The sequence below is a fragment of the Cryptomeria japonica genome, chromosome 8 (genome assembly GCF_030272615.1).
Source record: "Cryptomeria japonica chromosome 8, Sugi_1.0, whole genome shotgun sequence".
Classification (NCBI taxonomy): Eukaryota; Viridiplantae; Streptophyta; class Pinopsida; order Cupressales; family Cupressaceae; genus Cryptomeria; species Cryptomeria japonica.
This window is the reverse complement of record NC_081412.1, coordinates 415,993,623-416,014,881: the sequence shown is the minus strand read 5'-3', so window position 1 is coordinate 416,014,881 and position 21,259 is coordinate 415,993,623. Positions and strand designations below refer to the sequence as shown.

General features: G+C 36.6%; 1 protein-coding gene across 6 annotated transcripts in view; it reads left to right on the top strand.

Annotated features, from left to right (window-relative positions):
- LOC131028551 (kinesin-like protein KIN-UB) overlaps nucleotides 1-21,259 on the top strand; it is a 190,666-nt gene that overhangs the window by 59,338 nt on the left and 110,069 nt on the right. The gene's annotated exons all lie outside the window — the stretch shown is intronic.

Genomic DNA, 21,259 nt, shown 5'->3' with positions numbered 1-21,259 from the left:
GTGTGTGTTTACAACACAACAATGCCCATAATTGAAAATCTGAATACTCTACAACAAATATGCAATCATTGTTTTGGAGTTAGGCAATGCGCTTATATTGTCCACAAAAATGGAACCCTTGCTCTGCTAGAAATTAGAAGAGGTTGATATAAACCTTTTCCTTGCCAGAAATTAGAAGACGTATAAACCCTACATGTATTAAATCCTCCAATAAAAGGCAAATTGGGCAGCAGCTAAAAATATGCAAAACTAAGTTTTCAATTTTATATTGATGGCCTACATAAATACCTATCATGATAATGTGAGGCTTCATGACCATCATACTAGAAGCTTGGATAGTATTTCCACAATCGAGTGAGTTTTGAGAACATTCTTGGTGGGTGCCTATAATTTTGTATTCTCAAGTTCAACATCAAGCTATTTTTTGGATGATAGTAGAGGGAAACTTGTAGATTGACCTTTCTAGACTGCTTTGAGCCTTAAGTTTGCTAAAGCTTGCAATTATAAGGATCAATCATTTTTGAAATGATAGTTGAGGAAAAACTTGTTAATGATTTGTAGCTTCGGTCGGATTACTCCTATTGATGAAATCAAATGCATAAGTGGCCTATCGGCCTTGAGCATTTGATTACTATCTTTTCTGTGTATTTCACTATGATTATTGATTCTCATAATACATGATTAATAATAGTAAGATAACTGTCATGTATATATATATATATATATATATATAATATTGTACATGTATATTATATATACATATATACATGATTGAAATATAACCATTGTTAATCTTTCTAATGATGCAAATCATGCTATTCAATAATAACAATCATGCTGACAATACTTATCGCATTGTCGATAATAATTCATACATCGATATTGAGTATCAATATCCATACTAATGATATCATTAGTAATGCCTTGATGTAACTACGGTTTGGTAATGTGTATCAAACTTAATTATATTGCAATGTGTATCGAACTTAATTATATCACAATGTGTATCGATGTTAGTCATTGATAATAAACAGCCGATAACAATTTGTGGACATGTCTCTACGCGGACTATGTTCACATAGAGGTATGTCTCTATGCGGACATGTCCCTACGGAGACATGTCTCCACGCTGTTGTATATATAAAACCGATTCAATATGACTTGGGAGGTACCATAATCAATAAGTGCCGAACAATATATTTTGGAATCGTTGGATTAAGTATACATCAGCAGCATTATATATTATATACCATTATGATCTGCATTACAATCTTTTTATATTGTTTACTTCTCCATATCATCAGTATTGATATTATAATTTCTGCAAATTGACATATATATGTTAATATTCAAGAAGAAATTATAAAGACTTTGTGATCAATATCTTATATAGGAAAATTAAAATACCATAACCTCTAAATCTGATCAAACCTTAACATGGTATCAGAGCCAGCATAAGGAAAGATCCGATCAGATTGATAAAAGGAGTCAATCTAACCACCATTAATCTCTCTAAAATTTTATATTAAACAAAATGGTGAATGGTGTTAGATTTGAGGACCGACTTGAAGGAGTTGCAAATTTTGTATCTTGGAAATTTAGAATCATGCTTGCACTAAAAGAACACGATTTGAATACATTTGTGGAGAAGGCAATACCTCTACTTGAGGAAGATGATGAGAAACCTATATGGACAATGAACAACAACAAAGATATGAAGATACTAGTGGATGCAGTGAAGGATCATATAGTTCCAATCATGTCCAAACTAGATACAACATATCAAATGTTCACAACTCTAGAGAACATGTATGAAATAAATAATACTAGCAGGGCTCTGGCTTTAAAACAGCAACTCCACCATGTCAAAATGTACAAGGGAGAAACCATCACATCTTACTTCATGAGGATAACATAATTAAGAGATCAGCTGTCCACTATTGGACACACAATTGAGAGCAAGGAGTTAACAATGCTGGCCCTTAACGGACTCCCTACATCTTGGGAAGGATTCATACAAGAGATAAGTGCTCGATCTAAACTTCCTAAGTTTGATTGTTTAAAAACCGACTACATTCAAGAAGAGTCAATGCTGATCACTAGAGGAATTGGTGTAAATACCTCTAATGAAGAGATTCAAGTCCTAAATTCAAATTCTCACAAGAAAGTGAAGAATGGAAACTCCAAATGAAGGAAAGGGAAGGACTTCCATGGAAAACACTCATTCAAGAAAAGAAGGGACATTTCTAAAGTACAATGTTATAGATGTGACAAATATGGTCACTTTGCAATGAAGTGTCTGGATAGGCCTAAGCCACAAGCCTCCCTAGCTGAGGCTAGTAAGGCTAGCTCAGATAAGGACTCTGAAAGACTTGTATTCTATTTAGCCCTATCAAGCCAAGTATCTACCAGCCTTAATACTTGGGTCATAGACAGTGGAGCATCTCACCATATAACAGGATTCAGAGAACATCTTGACAATCTAGTGGAAAATTCAAATGAAGAAGTCACCATTGAGGATGACTCCAACTACCCTGTGAAAGGAATCAAAACCTGCACTATTCAACTAAATTCTAGAATCTCTCTTCAATTGACAGACATATTATTTGTACTAGGTATCAAGCAAAATTTGGTTTTCATTTCAGCTCTTGAAGACAAAGGATACCGAATTACCTTCATGGATGGTAAATTTCTAGCAAGGCATAAGAACTCAAATATAAAGAAAGCTCACACCATAGGAATTCGACATGGATGCCTATACAAGCATTGTGCTCCTCCTTCTCAAGCCTTAATTCATGAATCTTCTACTACAAGTGAAATATGGCATAGAAGATTAGGGCACCTACACTTTCGAGCATTGTCTTCCATAGAGAAAATTGTGATAGGTTTACCTAAACTAAAACAAGATCATGAAGGAACTTGCAAAGGGTGTGCCTTAGGGAAGAATAAAAAGGGCACCTTCCATAGTAGTGAAAGTAAGTCTAAAAATGTATTAGAACTCATTCATACAGATTTATGTGGACCTATGTCAGTAACCTCCTTAGGAGGATTGTTGTACTATGCTATTTTTGTAGATGACTACTCTAGGAAAACATGGATATATTTTTTGAAATGTAAAGAGTTAAATAATGTCCTTGTAAGATTTAAGGAATTCAAGGCTCTAATAGAAAATATGTCAGGCAAAAGAATCAAAACTCTAAGGTCAGATAATGGGGGGGAATACATTTCTGATAACTTCAAAAACTTTTGTAATAATGTTGGGATTAAGAGGGAGTTTATTGTTCCTTACAACCCTCAACAAAATGGGGTAGCAAAAAGAAAAAATAGAACTATTGTAGAAGCAGCCAAAGCTATGATGCATGACCAAAACCTTCATACCTCCTTCTAGGCTGAAGCCTCTAGCACTGTTGTTTACATTCAAAATAGTTATCCCCACTCCCTTCTAGATAACAAAACTCCTGAAGAAGCATTTATAGGGATAAAACCTGACATAAGTCATTTTAGAATCTTTGGTTGTCCTGTTTACATCCACATACCCAAAGAGAAAAGAACTAAGCTAGAACCCTTAGGGAAAAAGGGAATATTTGTTGGCTACAGTGAATCATCTAAAGCCAATAGAATCTATATCCTTGGACAAAAATTAATTGAACTAAGTAGGGATGTAATATTTGAAGAAGATTTTGCTTTCAAAAGATCAAAAAAGCATTAATGAAATTGATGACGAGTCTCCTACAGATATAGAAGAGGATCATGTGTCTGAGATTTAGAGGGAGATACATGAAGACAATAATCACAATGAACCTATGGATCCTGTTAATGAACCCAAAGAGTCTACTATAAATCGTAAAAGACCTCTATGAGCTAGAAAAATGATTGAGGAAGTAGAAAATTATGCAGCTCCAAAAGGAACATTCAGAGAAAGCAAGAGACCAAATAGATGCTCCAGCTATGTCGCTCTTATGAGTGAAATCATCAAGTTTGAACCTTCTAGTGTTGAGAAAGCACTCCAACATCAAGTTTGGAAAGATTCCATGACAGAAGAATATCAATCCATACTCAAGAATGATGTTTGGGACATTGTACCTAGACCTAAAGACAAATCAGTTGTCTCTTCAAAATCAAACATGTAGCAGATGGAAGCATTGAAAAATGTAAAGCAAGGTTTGTTGCCAGAGGGTTCTCACAAAAGGAAGGAATCGATTATGAAGAAACATTTGCTCCTGTCGTTCGCTACTCCTCTGTTAGGGTTGTGATTGCTATTGCTGCATCAAAAGGATGGAAGATTCACAAAATGGATGTGAAGTCTGCTTTCCTTAATGGAATTATAGAAGAGGAAGTGTACTTAGAACAACCAGAAGGATTTGCGGTTCATGATAATGCTTCCCATGTTTGCAAATTGAAGAAAGCTCTATATGGCTTTAAACAAGCTCCTCGAGCATGGTATGAGAGGATAGACAATTACCTCTCCAAGTTAGGATTCTCCAAAAATGATGCAGATCCTAACCTCTACTTCAAGGTAATAAATGGTGATATGATAATTCTTATTCTTTATGTTGATGATTTGCTGATCACAGGAGAAGACCACCTCATCACCAAGTGTAAACAAGATCTTGCATCCGAATTTGATATGAAGGACTTAGGTCTCCTTCACTACTTCCTTGGTTTAGAAGTATGGCAGCAGGGTAATTACATTATCCTAAATCAAGGAAAATATACTATTGACATCTTGAAAAGATTCAGGATGATGGACTGCAAGCCTATGTCTACACCTATGGAGACAAACTTACATAAGCTAAAAGAAGCAGTTGTAGACTCAGAGTTAGTAGATTCTACTCTCTATCGACAGATGATTGGGTCATTGATGTATTTGGTCAACACTAGACCAGATATTTGTTATGCAACAAATGCACTCAGTCAGTTTATGTGTGAACCCAAACAATTACACTTAGTTGCAGCTAAACACATTCTGAGGTACTCACGAGGCACAATTGGACTTGGATTGAAGTATGACAATGTAGATCTAAATCTGCATGGATATACTGACTTAGATTGGGCTGGAAGTGTAGTTGATCGTAAAAGTACTTCAGGGTGATGCTTCAGCCTAGGATTAGCCATGATTTACTGGTGTAGCACCTTTAGTTGCACAGAGTTCCATCGAAGCCGAGTACATTGCAGCATCTATGGGGGCTCGAGAAGCAGTATGGTTAAGAAAACTTCTTGTAGGATTGTTTGGACATTCCTTGGATCCCACAATCATCCACTATGATAACCAAAGTTGCATGAAGCTTTCAGTGAATCCAGTGTTCCATGACAAATCAAAGCACATTGAGATCCCTTACCATTATGTTAGAGACATGGTGGAGAGAAATGTTATCCAGCTATGATATATTAGTACAGATGAACAAACAACAGACATTCTAACCAAGCCTCTCTCCAAAACAAAGGTGGAATACTGTAGAGGTAAGCTTGGTATGCTTAAAATGTAATTTGCTTGAGATTGAGTCTCAACAATATAATATTATTGTTCTAATATTTAAAAGATGTTTAATGTGTAAACTCTTTTGTCATGTGTGTGATTACATGACTTCATGGGCCCCTGTGAACATCTCGAAAGGTGACGATCTTTCAATGATGTACACTTGTTCTTATGGTTACTATTGTAAGGTGATGACTTTACAATAGTTAAACCTTACTATCATGATGCATATCATGTGACTTGATATCTGTGGACATGTCATGATAGTTCATATCTCTTAAGCAATATTACCTAAGTTATATTACTGAGATATTTTCATGGTGGATATTATGTGAGTAACCAAAATAAGTTATATTACTGAGATATTTTCATGGTGGATATTATGTGACATAATATCTGTGGATATGCCATGAGCGGATATCCTTATGATAGGCATCATGTGACTTAATGCCTGTGCACATATCATAAGGGATATTGTATGGCAAATATCATGTGACTTGATATTCGTGGACATGTCATTACTCTTGATATCACATTGAGGTGATATCTCTCTCACTCATTTATGAATCCATTGTGTTTAATTCAGGATTTGTATCTTCGGTCGGATTACTCCTATCGATGAAATCAAATGCATAAGTGGCCTATCGGCCTTGAGCATTTGATTACTATCTTTTCTTTGTATTTCACTATGATTATTGATTATCATAATACATGATTAATAATAGTAAGATAACTATCATGTATATATATATATTTAATATTGTACATGTATATTATATATACATATATACATGATTGAAATATAACCATTGTTAATCTTGCTAATGATGTAAATCATGCTATTTAATAATAATAATCATGTTGAAAATACTTATCGCATTGTTGATAATAATTTATACATCGATATCGAGTATCGATATCGATACTAATGATATCATTAGTAATGCCTTGATGTAACTATGGTTCGATAATGTGTATTGAACTTAATAATTATATTGCAATGTGTATCGAACTTGATTATGTTGCAATGTGTATCGAACTTAATTATATCACAATGTGTATCGATGTTAATCATCGATAATAAACAGCCGATAACAATTTGTGGACATGTCTACGTAGAGGCATGTCTCTACGTGGACCATGTTCGCATAGAGACATGTCTCCACGCTGTTGTATATATAAAACCGATTCAATATGACTTGGGAGGTACCGTAATCAATAAGTGCCGAACAAGTTACAGCAAAATATATATTTTGGAATTGTTGGATTAAGCATACATCAGTAGCATTATATATACCATTCTGATCTGCATTACAATCTCTTTATATTGTTTACTTCTCCATATCATCAGTATTGATATTATAATTTCTGCAAATTGACATATATATATGTTAATATTCAAGAAGAAATTATAAAGACTTTGTGATCAATATCTTATATAGAAAAATAAAAATACCATAACCTCTAAATGTGATGAAACCTTAACAAAACTATAGATTGACATATGTGGGGTGCTCTAAGGTGGCAACCACAGCCCTAAAATTAGGATCAACTTTCAATTGACTGTTGCAGTAACCAAAATGTAAATGTGGTGCTCAAAATTGTGAACATCATTGGTGTAGGTGATATACTTAGCAAATTAACAGCATTATTGGCCACTCCTTTCTTTTTTTTTGATGACATCAAACTGCTGTAATTAATAACCCACATTACATTGTGACAATCCCGAGTCTTCAAATGTGAACATGCAAAATAAACTCCTTACCGAAAAATAGCATCATCAATGCTTCAAAGCTTGAACCAATGATTTAATTATTTGAATAGTGCTATAGATGACTTTGCTTGGAAGAATGTTTTAGAATGGTAAACCGAAGGGCATCCTCCTTGCTTGAGTACCACTCTTACAGCCATGCATAACATTTCTACTTCAACATCAAAATCCTTTTGTATACTTCGAAGGGAAAGAATAAGAATAGAATAAAATGCTATAATAAAATTGTTAGTAATCCCGCTTTGTTTTAAAAAATGGGACATGTGATGATGTAAAAGAGAAGAAACATGAGAAAAAACACAAAAAAAAATTCAGGAAATTATTGAGTTTTGCAACATAGGTCAGCATAGGTGTAATTTCCTGCCAAGAAAACCCTAAAGGTTTAGACAAACTCACTCGAAAAGGAGGATTTTTTTTTTAAACAATTAAAGCGTATACAATTACATTAAAGTGAACAATTACACTATGATGCACAAGCGGAAGGCTTTTACAATAACTCCTAAAGGGTTTCCCAACGTGGCTTACCTAGTCTAGCTAACATAACTTAAGGAAATAAATTTAACTAAAGATAACATTATACATACATGAACTTAAATAAATTAACCAAGTAAGTAATCCATTAAGCAGATGTTTGAATCACACATTTTCATGGCATAACATAAACATTTCTAAAGCTATATTCATTATGTGCATATTCAGATGCATTAAACCAATGTTTCCCATTACTAAAGTAACTTCTACCATCTATACCACTTTTCATATACATTGCATATACATCACAAGTACTTCATAAATTACATCAGGATTACATCATTGCCATGAAGGCATACAAATACATGGATTACATCTGATCCACATAAGATCCAATGAAGATACATAAAAGATACATGAAGCCACCAATTGGCACACTAAGCTTACCAAATCCAAGAGAGCAACTGGAACATGAATGAAGCCAATTCTCGCAAGACTGGAACAAAATGCTCGATGGAAAAAGGCACTACCACCCGACCATGTGGACCAAAAAGGAACCACCCCTTCGTGTTAGGAGATAGAAATAAGGCCCTCAAGCAAGCCACAAGGAATGCAAAACATGGTCTAAAACATCTCACCGGGTAACCACATAAAGCATAAACATGTAGATATGACTCCAACAAGAATGCTCCAAGTGTTAACAACACAAGACCACACACTAGTGAACACAAGGGAAGAGTGTCATCGCATAGCTTGTAATGGGTTATTCCGACAGGCCTCCATAGGCTCCGACCCCCATCCTGGGTTATCCTGGCAGCCTCTCCCACGCCCCCAGCCCCCATTCAAGTCTGATGTGGTGTCAACTTACCTTTCAAGAGGACAAGGCAGTTGATCATGCCATTCCAGGCCTTCCCACTGCATTCTGAGTCTGTAAAAGCACTCAACCATGAGCAGGGCACAATTAATCTTGTTTAATGTTATAAACTACCCAACCCCCTAATACATTATTAGGTTATCACTTATTAAGCCAACTTCCAAGGGGTTATCCTGGGAGCCACTTTGGGCTCCGACCCTCACTTGGAAGCCAGTCTCCCTTATGCCACTACACAACCTCCCAAGAACTCCAAGGCAACGAAACAAAGGCCAAAATAACATCTCATGGAGCTCAAGCACAACTGCTAAAAACTTGGTTACATACAATCTCTACCAAAGTTTGAACCAACTGGAGGTAATACAATAGACATCATGGTCAACTCACATCACGAGACCACATGAAGGAAAATAACTAGTAAAACAGGGTCAAACACTTAACAAATTTAACTCAAAGGTCAAGACTCATTTACTTAATCAAATCAACAAAAGCACATCATTCCCCTTAAAACATTCACCAATAAACTTTCCCAACAAAAATTTACACCAATATACATTTATTTGAAAATCACGCAAAAATCAATTCTTTACAGAGTTCAATATTCATTTAAAGTTAGTTGGCAAACTTGCAGAGTACTTGGCAAGTTTTGAAAACTCGCTCGAGTTTTTTCAAAATACTCGTTGAATTTTTGCAAAAAATCAACAAGTTTCTATAAAAACTCGGGTACACTAAAAAAAGAGGCCCAAACACGTCAAAATATTATATATTTTTGTTTTTTTCAGGTCAGTTTCATTCTCTTCATCAGAACATATACATGAAATATAACATTTAAGTATATGGCATTTCAATATGTCTTTTTCTTTCTTATACTTTAAGTTATATTTCATGTATATATTGGCAGGATGTTTGAGAGTGGTTTCAGATCTCTAGGAGTTATAATGCAAATACTAGGTTTTAGATCTTTTAATTTTTCAGATAGTCAAATTTTAGTAATCAGTATGCTCCTATCAACATTTTCTCGCTCTCTCTATCTCACTCACTTTATCTGCCCTGAATTTTAGACCTATCTGTCTCCCTATCACTCTTCCTCTATCCCCCTCTCTACCACACTCCATCTCACTCTCTCCTCTCTCCCCCAAGATCTAGAACTATCTCTCTACCCCTCTTTTTCATCCTCAGACCCCAGTGAGGGGTGCTACTCTCAACCTAATTTTAATTTGCAGATGCTTGGTGCAAAGTTGGGGTGGAAATACCCCACATCTCAAAAAATTTGCCCTCGAAATCTTATGTCAGCTTTGTAGTTCATCCAATTGTGAGTGCAATTGGAGTTTGTTTGAAGCAATCCACATGAAGAAGAGGAGCAAGTTAGTGCGGAAACACCTCAATGACCTTGTCTTCGTGCAATATAATCTTCGATTGCGCATAAAGAAGGTAGAGGAAGTAGAAGGTGGTCCAATTGACTTGGATGATATAGATCCTTACAGTGATTGGACATCACAAGAGCAGCCTCCATTGTTTTCCAAGGATGACATCACTAATTTGGAGAGGCAGGCTATGGAGGAGGGGGGTGGATTTGGTTTCATGCTGGATGACATTGAGGAGGAAGAGGATGAGGATGAGGATGAAGAGTCATTGCTAGTGCTAAAAGTAGGTGGAGACATAGCTTCATCAAGGATGGAGGACGAGCCAGCCATACCGAGCGAGGAGGCATAGTCACGCACACTGCAGACATCTAGGACTAGACCCTCTAGTTCTACCTCTCCCCTAGTTTTTTCTAGAGCTGGGAAGAGGAAGTTGTAATTGTAATGATGTATTTACTTTTTGTTTTACAAAAACTATTTACTATTTTGCTTCTAGGCTTCCAACCATTAGCATTTCTCATGAGGATGCGATTTTGTAGACACTTTGCATTTAAATATATCTAGAATCAACTTGTTTCTTTTGTGTTCTCATTTATTGACTCATTGGATGCATCTTCTCATTAAATTTTGCAAAAAAAATGCATTTTTAATTAAATTTAAGCGTGTTTTTAAGTTGCCGAGTTTTTCCAAGTTTTTCTTGAGGTTTTTTTTTAGGCCTTGGCGAGTTTTGCCGAGTGGCGAGTAGTTCATCTATGGTTTAAACAATTCACATTTTTAAATATGTCCATAATGTCAAAATGTAACTACATTTAATGAATATAACTAAATTTATCCAAATATCCACATCAAGCATATTCCAAATATAGATATACAACATAACTTTTATATATATATATATATATATATAAGTATACACACACACACACACATATATATATGTATGTATATAACCAAAATCCAAATTAATCATTATTAACAAAAACCCAAACCAGAGATTTTCAGAAAATAACCATCAATTGTTACAAACTCTGCAACATATTAATCTGGGTGCATTATACAAAATTTAGTGCTGCAAAATAAAGGAAGGGGGAGAGCCAGGGTTTATACCCACGACTGTGGGCATCGACCTCCCCATAGCGTGGGCCTGGGCTTCCCACGGCTGTGGGAAAGCCTCCCCACAGCGTGGGGTGCAGGCTTCCCACGGCTGTGGGAAAGCCTCCCTACAGCGTGGGGTGCAGGCTTCCCACAGACGTGGGTAAGCCTTTCCCCACGGCTGTGGGTAGAGGCTCCCCACGGTTCGTGGGAAAGCATTTCCCCACGACTGTGGGTAGAGGCTCCCCACAATTCGTTGGTTGAGCCTCCCCACAACGTGGGGCTTTCACCCACGAAAATAAATAAAAAAACATTGAATTTTTTTTTTAAAGAAGTTTTATCAGTTAAAATAAATTTTATAAATAAAAATTTAGCATTCCAAAACACAATTCTGGTTTTTAACTAAAAACCCCAGATTTAGAATTCAATAAAATGAGCAAAATCTTTCTTTTATAAAGGAAAATAAGTGGTTTTTAATAAATTAAACGATGATTAAAAGAACCCCCAAATTCATACCAAAATTTTAACACTAAAACTTCATGAACCAAAATCACAGACTCATAAAATTATTCTTATTATAGGAAAACTTCCACCAAATAAAAATATATATACATATATATATATATATTATTTGTTCACAGGCAATAGCAAATAAAAACTATCAATCTAGCAAATCACTGTCACAAAATGGATTTCCAAAATCTATCAAAAGATCATAAAATTTTCCTATAAAGAATATAAAGTTTAAGCCTACAAATCAAGAACAAAATGCAAACACATAACGATTTTACAGAGATTTCCCAAATAAAAAACAACCCAATAAACCTATAAAATCCAGAATGAATCTTTCTTTTCACAGAAAATTGACAACCAAAATAGATTACAACAACAAAATATTAACACATAAATAGAAGATTTCTTTTCAAACACAAAGGGATTTTTAAAACCCCTACCTTCAATCGCTTTCCAGAAATTGAAATTCTTAGAAAAGCCGCCCAATCCACAAACCAGCACACACAACAAAATCGAAAATTTCCCCAAACTCTACCAGTCCTTTTCCAATCTTCAAAACCCCACTTCTTTCCAGCAAAAAACCCTGAAAAAACAGAAGAAAATTTTTCTAGAAGTAGAGCAAAGGTTACCAAATGAGAAAAATTCCCATATTTTGGAAATTTTCCAGAATATAAAGGATTTTAAAAATCCTTTCCAGGAAGGAAACTTCCTCCAAAGACTCCCGCATACAAAAGTTATAAAAAAACTCTTACCTTTTTGAAACTTCAATTAAAAATTTAAAAATACTAATTTTATAAATAACAAATAAATTTAATATATAATTCAATCTATTCAACATTAAAATGCCACTCCATAAAATACAATAAATCTATTTATTTAATTCTAAAATTGATTGATTTATCACCATATAAAAGCATGACACAATAACTAATAAATCAAGCTTTATTTACTTTATTAAACAAAGCACTTAATTAATTTATTTACAATTATATTATTAATTTATTAATAAAAGGGCAAAGTGTTAACATAATACTTTAATATTTTTATACATTAAAAACATAAACATTAATTATTAAATGCTTGTATGTAATAATAATTAATTAAATCATACTCAACACTTAATAATAATTAATACAAATAAAACAACCCACATATTAAAATACGTAACCACACTAACCAAGAGAACAAACATAACCCACATACCAAGCATTGGAAAGTTGCCTAAGTGGCGATCCGATAAGATTGACAAAGGTGTGATAACCCCTAAGGTATCACCGAATGTAAAAATATTTAAATAATGTTAATATATATATGGATTAATTAAATAAGGTTATAAATGATTAAAATAATAATATAAGTAATTTATTAAATAAAGGAAATATATTTAATATATAATAAAGAAAAATGTCATTTAATATTTAATACATTTAAAATACATATAAAGAAAAAAGTGTGATTTATTATTTAATATATTTAAAAATATATATATAAAGAAAGGTGCTTATTTAGTATTTAATATATTTTAAACAAAAGCAAATGACAAATAAAACGTATGTATTTTAAAAACATAACATAAATAATTAAAGGGAGCCCCCCCCGATTACCTCCGCATTGTGGAGGGGTATAGTCCTCCACGGGGAATAAATAGACAACCCCGCATGCAGTTTGGGAGGGGAAGAAAGCGGAAGAGAGACCAGCGGAGGCAACCTCAGTGGGAGACTACTGCTGCGTACAATAACAGGTAAGTGGTAATGTACTTTATGTAATGCTTATTTACGAAAGAATACATTTAATTAATTGCTAATGCTCATCTATTTATATGGTAAGGAATATAGGTTATTAACAAGTTAATGTTTATTTATTGTAGACAGTAATGAAGATAAGTAATTAATATCCTAATCTATACATTAATGAATGAATATGTTAATATAGATATGATGAATGAAATTAATGAATATTGAATACATATGTTAATAAATGTAATTACTACATATTTGATATATATATGTTAACAAATAAATGTTAATACATAGTTAAGAATAAATGTTAATAAATTAATGTGAATATATGGTAAAGGATGAAATACATGTTAAGTTAGGAACATGTAAATGTCGATTATGAAATGGAAAACAGTATTAAATTGTAAAATATAATTTAAATGTGATTACATGATGGAGGCTATAGGGAAGAAACTCCCTTAGCTTAATGGAGGGATTATGATAATCCCTGGTAGGCAATATATATATACTGATGATCTATATGCATATATGAATGGCTTGGGTGACAATATTCACCCAAGAAGAGACGGATCGAGTTGGTCCCCTCTAATGGACTTGGATGATGTGATGCATCATCCAAGGCAAGGAATTGACATATGGGTCTTCCTTGGATAGCTTGGGTGTAAGAAATTACACTCAAGATAGGAATCAAATTAACTTTCGATTTCCTGGATGGCTTGGGTATAACTAGTTAATAGTTATATCCAAGACAGGATTCAAAGTAACCTTTGATTTCCTGGATGGCTTGGGTGTAAGAAATTACACCCAAGACAGGAATCGGATTCATTTTTGATTTCCTGGATGGTTTGGAACCAAGATGGGTTCCAAGAAGGTGAGCTCCACAGCCGCCTAAGGACATCTCCGTGTGGCATTCGTATCCTTTTTATTAGATGAGAATTGTGATTAATGTTAATTAAGTGTTCTCAAGTTAAAATTGCAAGTAGATTAGTTATATATATATATATATATATATATATATATAATTGTTGTATTCTAACAATCTGTTTTGCAGGAAAGTGATCTCTAACTAGTAGGGACATTACAATGGTATCAGAGCATAATCCTGCCAACCTGTGGGAAGAATTCATAGTTGATGATCACATATCAGAGGAAGAAAGGCGCAAAAGCAATAGCCGATCAATTAGCCAAACAACTTCAGATCTTCATGGAGCAAACCAATGAGAAATTCGAAAGAATGAGCCAATTAATCCTCCAAAGTACAAACATCAACAATAGAGATATGCCAAACCCTAGAAGAGAGACACACTCTAATCACGCCGATAACGAACGATCTCCTCAGAGTTCTAGACAAACAATTCCTGAATTTTTGCCTAGAGAGGAACGTGTGGGGGAGGAAGAGGAACCGACCACACTTGGGGTGGAGGAAATCGCCCAAATTTATGCTAGGTTAGTGCCAGAAGTTCAAAGGGTGGTTGCCTTCAGGGACTTCTGTGAGTCCAAGACTAGTGAAGGTAGAAGAAGGAAACCTATGGGTAATGACCTCAAAGCTAAAGTCAACAAAATGTCCCTACCATGCTTTGATGGGTCAGGGAACGACATCGCCCAAGCTTGGGTACAAAAATTAGACACATACCTCTCATACAGTCCCATGACCAAAGGAGATGCTATAAAATTTGACATACTACATTTAACAGGAGCAGCCCATAATTGGTGGCATAATGGTCTCATTACCCTAGGACACAAAAATGTCTCCACCTACAATGAGTTTACCCAGAAGCTTATCAACCGGTTCGACCAGAAAGACTCCGAATGGTACTTCCAAGAATTAACACACCTTAAGCAATTAGGAACCATTGAAGACTATATAGACGAATTCCAAAAATTGTCAGCAATGGTCCCCAACCTATCCCAGAGAGGGCTTACCTACATGTTTTTAGAAGGCTTGAAAGACTCTATTAGAAATTTTGTAAAACCCCTGGAACCATAGAATTTAGGGGAGGCCATTAAGAAAACTAGGATGGTCGAATTTAGTGCTCCCAAGAATACCTCAACCAAAACACCACATAGGAATGATGTTTCCCAGAGGGACCACCGGTAGAGGCCTTGCCGCTTTTGCAAGAAACCTTGGAGTTTGAATCACCAATGTAAGGAGAAAGAGGAACTCAGGGAGAAAGGGTTATGTTTCAAATGCAAGGCTCCATGGGGGGAGGCCATGAATGTAAAAGAGTACAGATAAATAACACAGAAGAAATACGGGATGAGGAAAGGCCTTATAAAAGGGCCAGATTTGAGAGCAACGAAATAAGTACCTTGGCAGTCATCACCCAAGGGAGTGAGAATAGATGCTTCAAAATCAAAGGAACTATCAAAGGACAGAAAGTAATCGCATTAGTTGACACAGGAGCCTCACATAACTTCATTAGCAAACACTTAGCAGCAAAGAGAAGGTTAAAAACTCAAGAGTTTGGAGGGTTTGAAGTGATCATGGGCAACGGAGTCATAGACAGGTGCACTAAAATTATACCTCAATTGGAAGTCACCCTGAGGGGACATACTATTACAAGGAACTTCTTTGTGGTGAACCTAGAGAATGACATCATTTTGGGGATGCCATGGATAAACTCATTGGGACAATTCACCATGGATAGTCCCAATTGGGAGATATGCTTCCAACATGAAGGGAGGGAGATAACATTAAAGGGAATTCCCGACGGCTCTCCAAAAATAGTATCATGCAATAAAATGGAGAAAATCCTTAGACATGATCAAGGAGAGTGGGTCGCCCAATGTATGGTCTTGGATAAATCTCCAACCGAAGGTCAAATCATTCAGAATGATATACAACCCATCCTTAGGTGACACAAAAAAGTCTTCGAAGACATTCCTCCAGGTTTATCCCCCAAAAGGGGATTTGAGCATTCCATTGAATTAGAAAGAACAAAACCGGTCATTACCACTCCTTACCGCCACCCCCACAAATTCAAAGAAGAAATTGAAAAAACCATAAAAGAATTATTAGAAATGGGACACATCCAACCAAGCAGCAGTCTGTTTGCTTCATCAGTATTATTGGTCAAGAAGAAAGATGGGACGATGAGAATGTGCATAGATTACCGGGCCCTGAATAAAAATACTATAAAGAACAGATACCCTATCCCAAGAATTGATGAACTAATGGATGAACTCCACGGAGCAAAATATTTCTCTAAAATCGATCTAAGGTCAGGATATCACCAGATTAGAATGAGGGAGAAGGATATACCCAAAACAACATTCAGATGTCACTATGGACATTTTGAGTTTTTGGTTCTACCATTTGGTCTCACTAACGCCCTGGCCACCTTTCAGTCATGCATGAATCATACATTCAGGCAACAGTTGCGGAAATCCCTTCTAATATTCTTCGATGATATACTCATTTACAACAAAACATGGGAAGAACATCTCCTGCACATCGAAGAGGTATTAAATATTCTTGAGTCTGAATCCTTATATGCTAAAGCCTCCAAGTGCGAATTTGGTATGAGAGAAATCATCTACTTAGGACACAAAATTAGTGAGGCAGCAGTAAGTGTGGTTGAGGAAAAAATCAAGGCCATCAAGGAAGGGCCCACCCCTAGAACACTAACACAACTAAGAGGGTTTGTGGGACTATGCAGCTACTATAGACGTTTTGTAAAAGGGTTTTCCAAAATAGCAGCACCCCTTACCGACCTAACTAAGAAAGGAGCCTTCACATGGAATGACCAAGCCCAACAGGCCTTTGAACAACTTAAAATAACAATGAGCTCGTGTCCAATATTAGCCATTCCTAACTTCTCTATACCTTTTGAACTACAATGTGATGCATTTGGGGAGGGAATTGGGGCAGTCCTCATGCAAAAGAAACACCCCCTAGCTTTTGAGAGCCGTAAACTTACCGAAGCAGAAAGACACTACTCTATCTATGACAAAGAAATGCTAGCCATAATGCATGCCTTGGCCAAATTTCACCAATACCTCGTTTGTGGGAAGTTTTGTGTGAAAACCGATCATAACAATCTACAATTCTTCTTGAGCCAAAGGGACCTTAATGATAGGCAACAAAAATGGGTGAGCAAAATACAAGCCTATGACTTTGATATAGAATATGTAAAAGGGGTGAATAATAGGGCAGCAGATGCATTATCCCGAAGGGCACACCTCAATGCCCTTACCAGCATCTCAAAGGACTGGAAGGGAGAAATCCTAGATGAATATAACCAAGATCCACAAACAAAGGAAATCTTGGAGGGAAACCTTCCCAATGAAGACTTTAAAGCTAGGGGAGACCTCATCTTGTACAAGGGAAGGGTATATTTGACCCCTCAAACCAAATTCAAACACAAGCTCCTAAAAGAATTCCATGATAAACCCCTAGCAGGACATCAAGGATACTATAAACCTTATAAACACATAAGGGAAAAGTATGCATGGAAAGACCAAAAGAGAGATGTCCAGAAATATGTACAAGAGTGCCTAACTTGTCAACGCAATAAAACCGAACTCACTCACCCAGCCGGATTGCTTCAACCATTACCTATTCCCAAACAGAAGTGGGAGAACATTTCGATGGACTTCATAACAGGGTTGCCAAAAACACAAGGGAAAGATAGTATTTTTGTGGTGGTAGACAGACTCACGAAGTATGCCCATTTCCTTGCAATCTCCATCGAATACAAAGCCTACCAAATAGCCGATTTGTTCTTCAGGGAAATTTTCAGACTCCATGGACTCCCTCTGAATATTGTTAGCGACAGAGATAGCAAGTTTATTAGCCAATTCTGGCAGGAACTCTTTAGAATGGCAGGAATGGTCTTGACCCCTAGTACCAGTTACCATCCTCAAACGGATGGGCAAACTGAAATAGTGAACAAATGGATAGAGGGCTACCTAAGGAATTATGTTACAGGGCAACAAACGGCATGGGTCAAGTGGTTACACCTGGGAGAACATTGTTACAACACGACACACCACATGTCAATCGGGATGAGCCCTTTTCAAGCCTTGTACGACTATAAGGCCACAAGCTTTGGAGAACTAATAAACCAAGAAAGTAAAGTACCAAGAGCACAAGATTTTGTTCAATAGAATAAGGATATCATGAAGACCTTGAAAGAGAATCTACAACAAGCCCAAAATCAACAAAAGATCTATGCAGACAGGAAGCGTATAGAAAGGACGTTTGAGGTCAGAGATCTGGTGTTTTTAAGGCTACAACCATATAAGCAATCTTCCCTCAAGAAGAATGGGACTGAAAAATTGAAACCCCGGTTCTATGGACCCTATAAGGTAATTCGAAGGACTGGAGAAGTAGCTTATGAAATAGAACTCCCCAAAGACAATAAAATACATAATGTGTTCCACGTCTCCCGACTCAAAAATGTTCTCGGGCAACATTTGGCTCCATGCAATGAACTACCACCCTTAGATGATGAAGGGAAACTCACCTTGTACCCTGAGGTCATTTTAGATACACGGAAAAAGGCGCTGAGGAACCGAACCATTACCGAACACCTGATTAAATGGAAGAATCTCCCCAATGAGGATGCTACTTTGGGAAAAAGAGGAAGATCTAAAGATGCTTGAGGGCAAGCAAAATTGAGACGGAGGGATTGTGATAACCCCTAAGGTATCACCAAATGAATAATGTTAATATATATATGGATTAATTAAATAAGGTTATAAATGATTAAAATAATAATATAAGTAATTTATTAAATAAAGGAAATATATTTAATATATAATAAAGAAAAATGTCATTTAATATTTAATACATTTAAAATATGTATAAAGAAAAAAGTGTGATTTATTATTTAATATATTTAAAAATATATATATAAAGAAAGGTGCTTATTTAGTATTTAATGTATTTTAAACAAAAGCAAATGACAAATTAAACGTATGTATTTTAAAAACATAACGTTCAAGCAAACAAAAGAGTGACAAGTGGCACAATTGCCAATTTTAGTGAGGTGAGTGGCCACTTTCCTCTTTCAGAGATTCAACATATCTGGACACCACGAGCTTGACCTCCTCCATGGTGACGCTTGGCAAACCGCCAATCTGGAAGTCGATGAGATCCACATCGTCGGCGCATGTGGCAAGGATGCCTTCCCACTCCATTGCTTGGGTGAGGAAGTTGTCATCGATGGAGAGGAAGTTTGCAATCTTCAAAAGATCGCCCTTGTTAATCATCCTTGAATCTCGGAAAAAGCTTGCCTGAATCCTGGCTCTCAGGTTCTCTGCTTGTAAATTCTTCTCCCTTAGGCTCTCCTTTTGCCAGATCTCTGACGCCACATGGAATACCTTGCCGAGGATCTCTCTAACCCTTGCCTCTGTCTCAAAACACTTGGTCTCGGATTTCTTCAGAACCTCAATCCGAGTGACTAGAGCATAGTACCACGTGCCGAAGTCGTACCTGTCTCCTGTCTGTATGATGCCTACATCCACTAAGTTCTTCTTTGACATGCCTCGGATAACCTTCAGGTGAGGGAGTATTTCGTTTTGAATTTCATCCACTTCTTCCCAATTGGATGATAGATCCTGGATGTGATCAATCAACAAAGAAGTTGCCTCATGTGCTAATACTAAGTTTTCTACTAGGGTGTCAGCACGTATCACAGCATCTGAAATCCACTCCTTTTCTTGAGTGTATGATCCCTTCATCTCATCATAGTCCTTCATTGATCCCTGCTGAAGAGGCTGTGGTGGAGTAGCTGGGACTTCATGGTTGAGCGGGCTGGTAAGATGGAGAACATACTTCCTCCACTGCTGGTTCTCTTCTTCCACTTTCTTCCTCTTTTCTTTCTCATGAGCCAGCCTCATCTTTAGAACGTTATAGGAATCATCAAAGTATTGGATCTCCTAGTCCTGGGTAGGCTTACCCATCTCTATGGTGGTAATCTTGTAGTCATCTACGGTGACATTGTCCCTAGTCTTCCCTTCTTTGGGCAATGCTATCTGGACTGTCCTGAATCCGGCACTGTCTCTCTGAATCAGGGAAAACTTCCTGGCTGGTTTGGGTGGTTTAGCTATAGCGGGTTCATTCACCTTCTCCAGGAATGCTGTGGTAACCTCCTCGGTTGAGTGGGCTTCCTTGGGAACCTTGGCCTTTATCCTTGCTCTCAGCCAATCAGGAATGGTTGATTGTTCTATAGTGTTCCGATCAAACTCATCGTCAGCTTCTCCTGGGTTCGCTGGTATGCCATCCAAGAAGATTGTAGGGGCTTCATCCTGCCCCTTGTCTGGAGTTTGGAAGACCTTCTCCACCACTTACTCAACTGGCTGGGAAAGCACTCTTACTTCATCATCACTCACATAGATGTTCATCTCTTGTTCTCCAATTGTACTCTGATCAGGCGCAATGGAAGCAGCACTTAGGATGGAGTGAATTTCACTGGATTCTCTTCTCTCAAATACAACCCTTTTCCCTGTGCAGTTTGTGGAGTTTCCACCCAACTCCTTTCTCTTTCGAGATCCAACACTTTCTGGATTCCAAGCATCACCGGTGGAGGTACAAGGGTGGACGGACAGAGTATCATCCACTCCCATTAATTCATAAGTTAGAACCACACCTTTGGCCTTCAACTGTTTTGTCTTTTCAGACACCCACCACCTTGAGTACTCAACCACCGACCTCATGAGGTCTTCTAGATCTGATTTTTCTCCCTCTGTCCAATCTATCAAGACTTAAGGTTTATTCTTCATCTTCTCAAAACCCGGCTGCTGAAGTTCTAGGCTTTCTTCTACTTGATCGACAACTTTGAACACTTCCGTTGCTCTCACCATACTTAAAGGAATTCTTGACTAGAACCTCTTCCGGATCTCGAAACTATTGATTGCATTAGCCCAATAGTCTTCCAGATCCAGTCTGTGCTCAAACGTTGTCCCTTCGATCTTCTTTATCCTATGGAATGGATCGAAATCTTTTCTTGCCTTGTATTG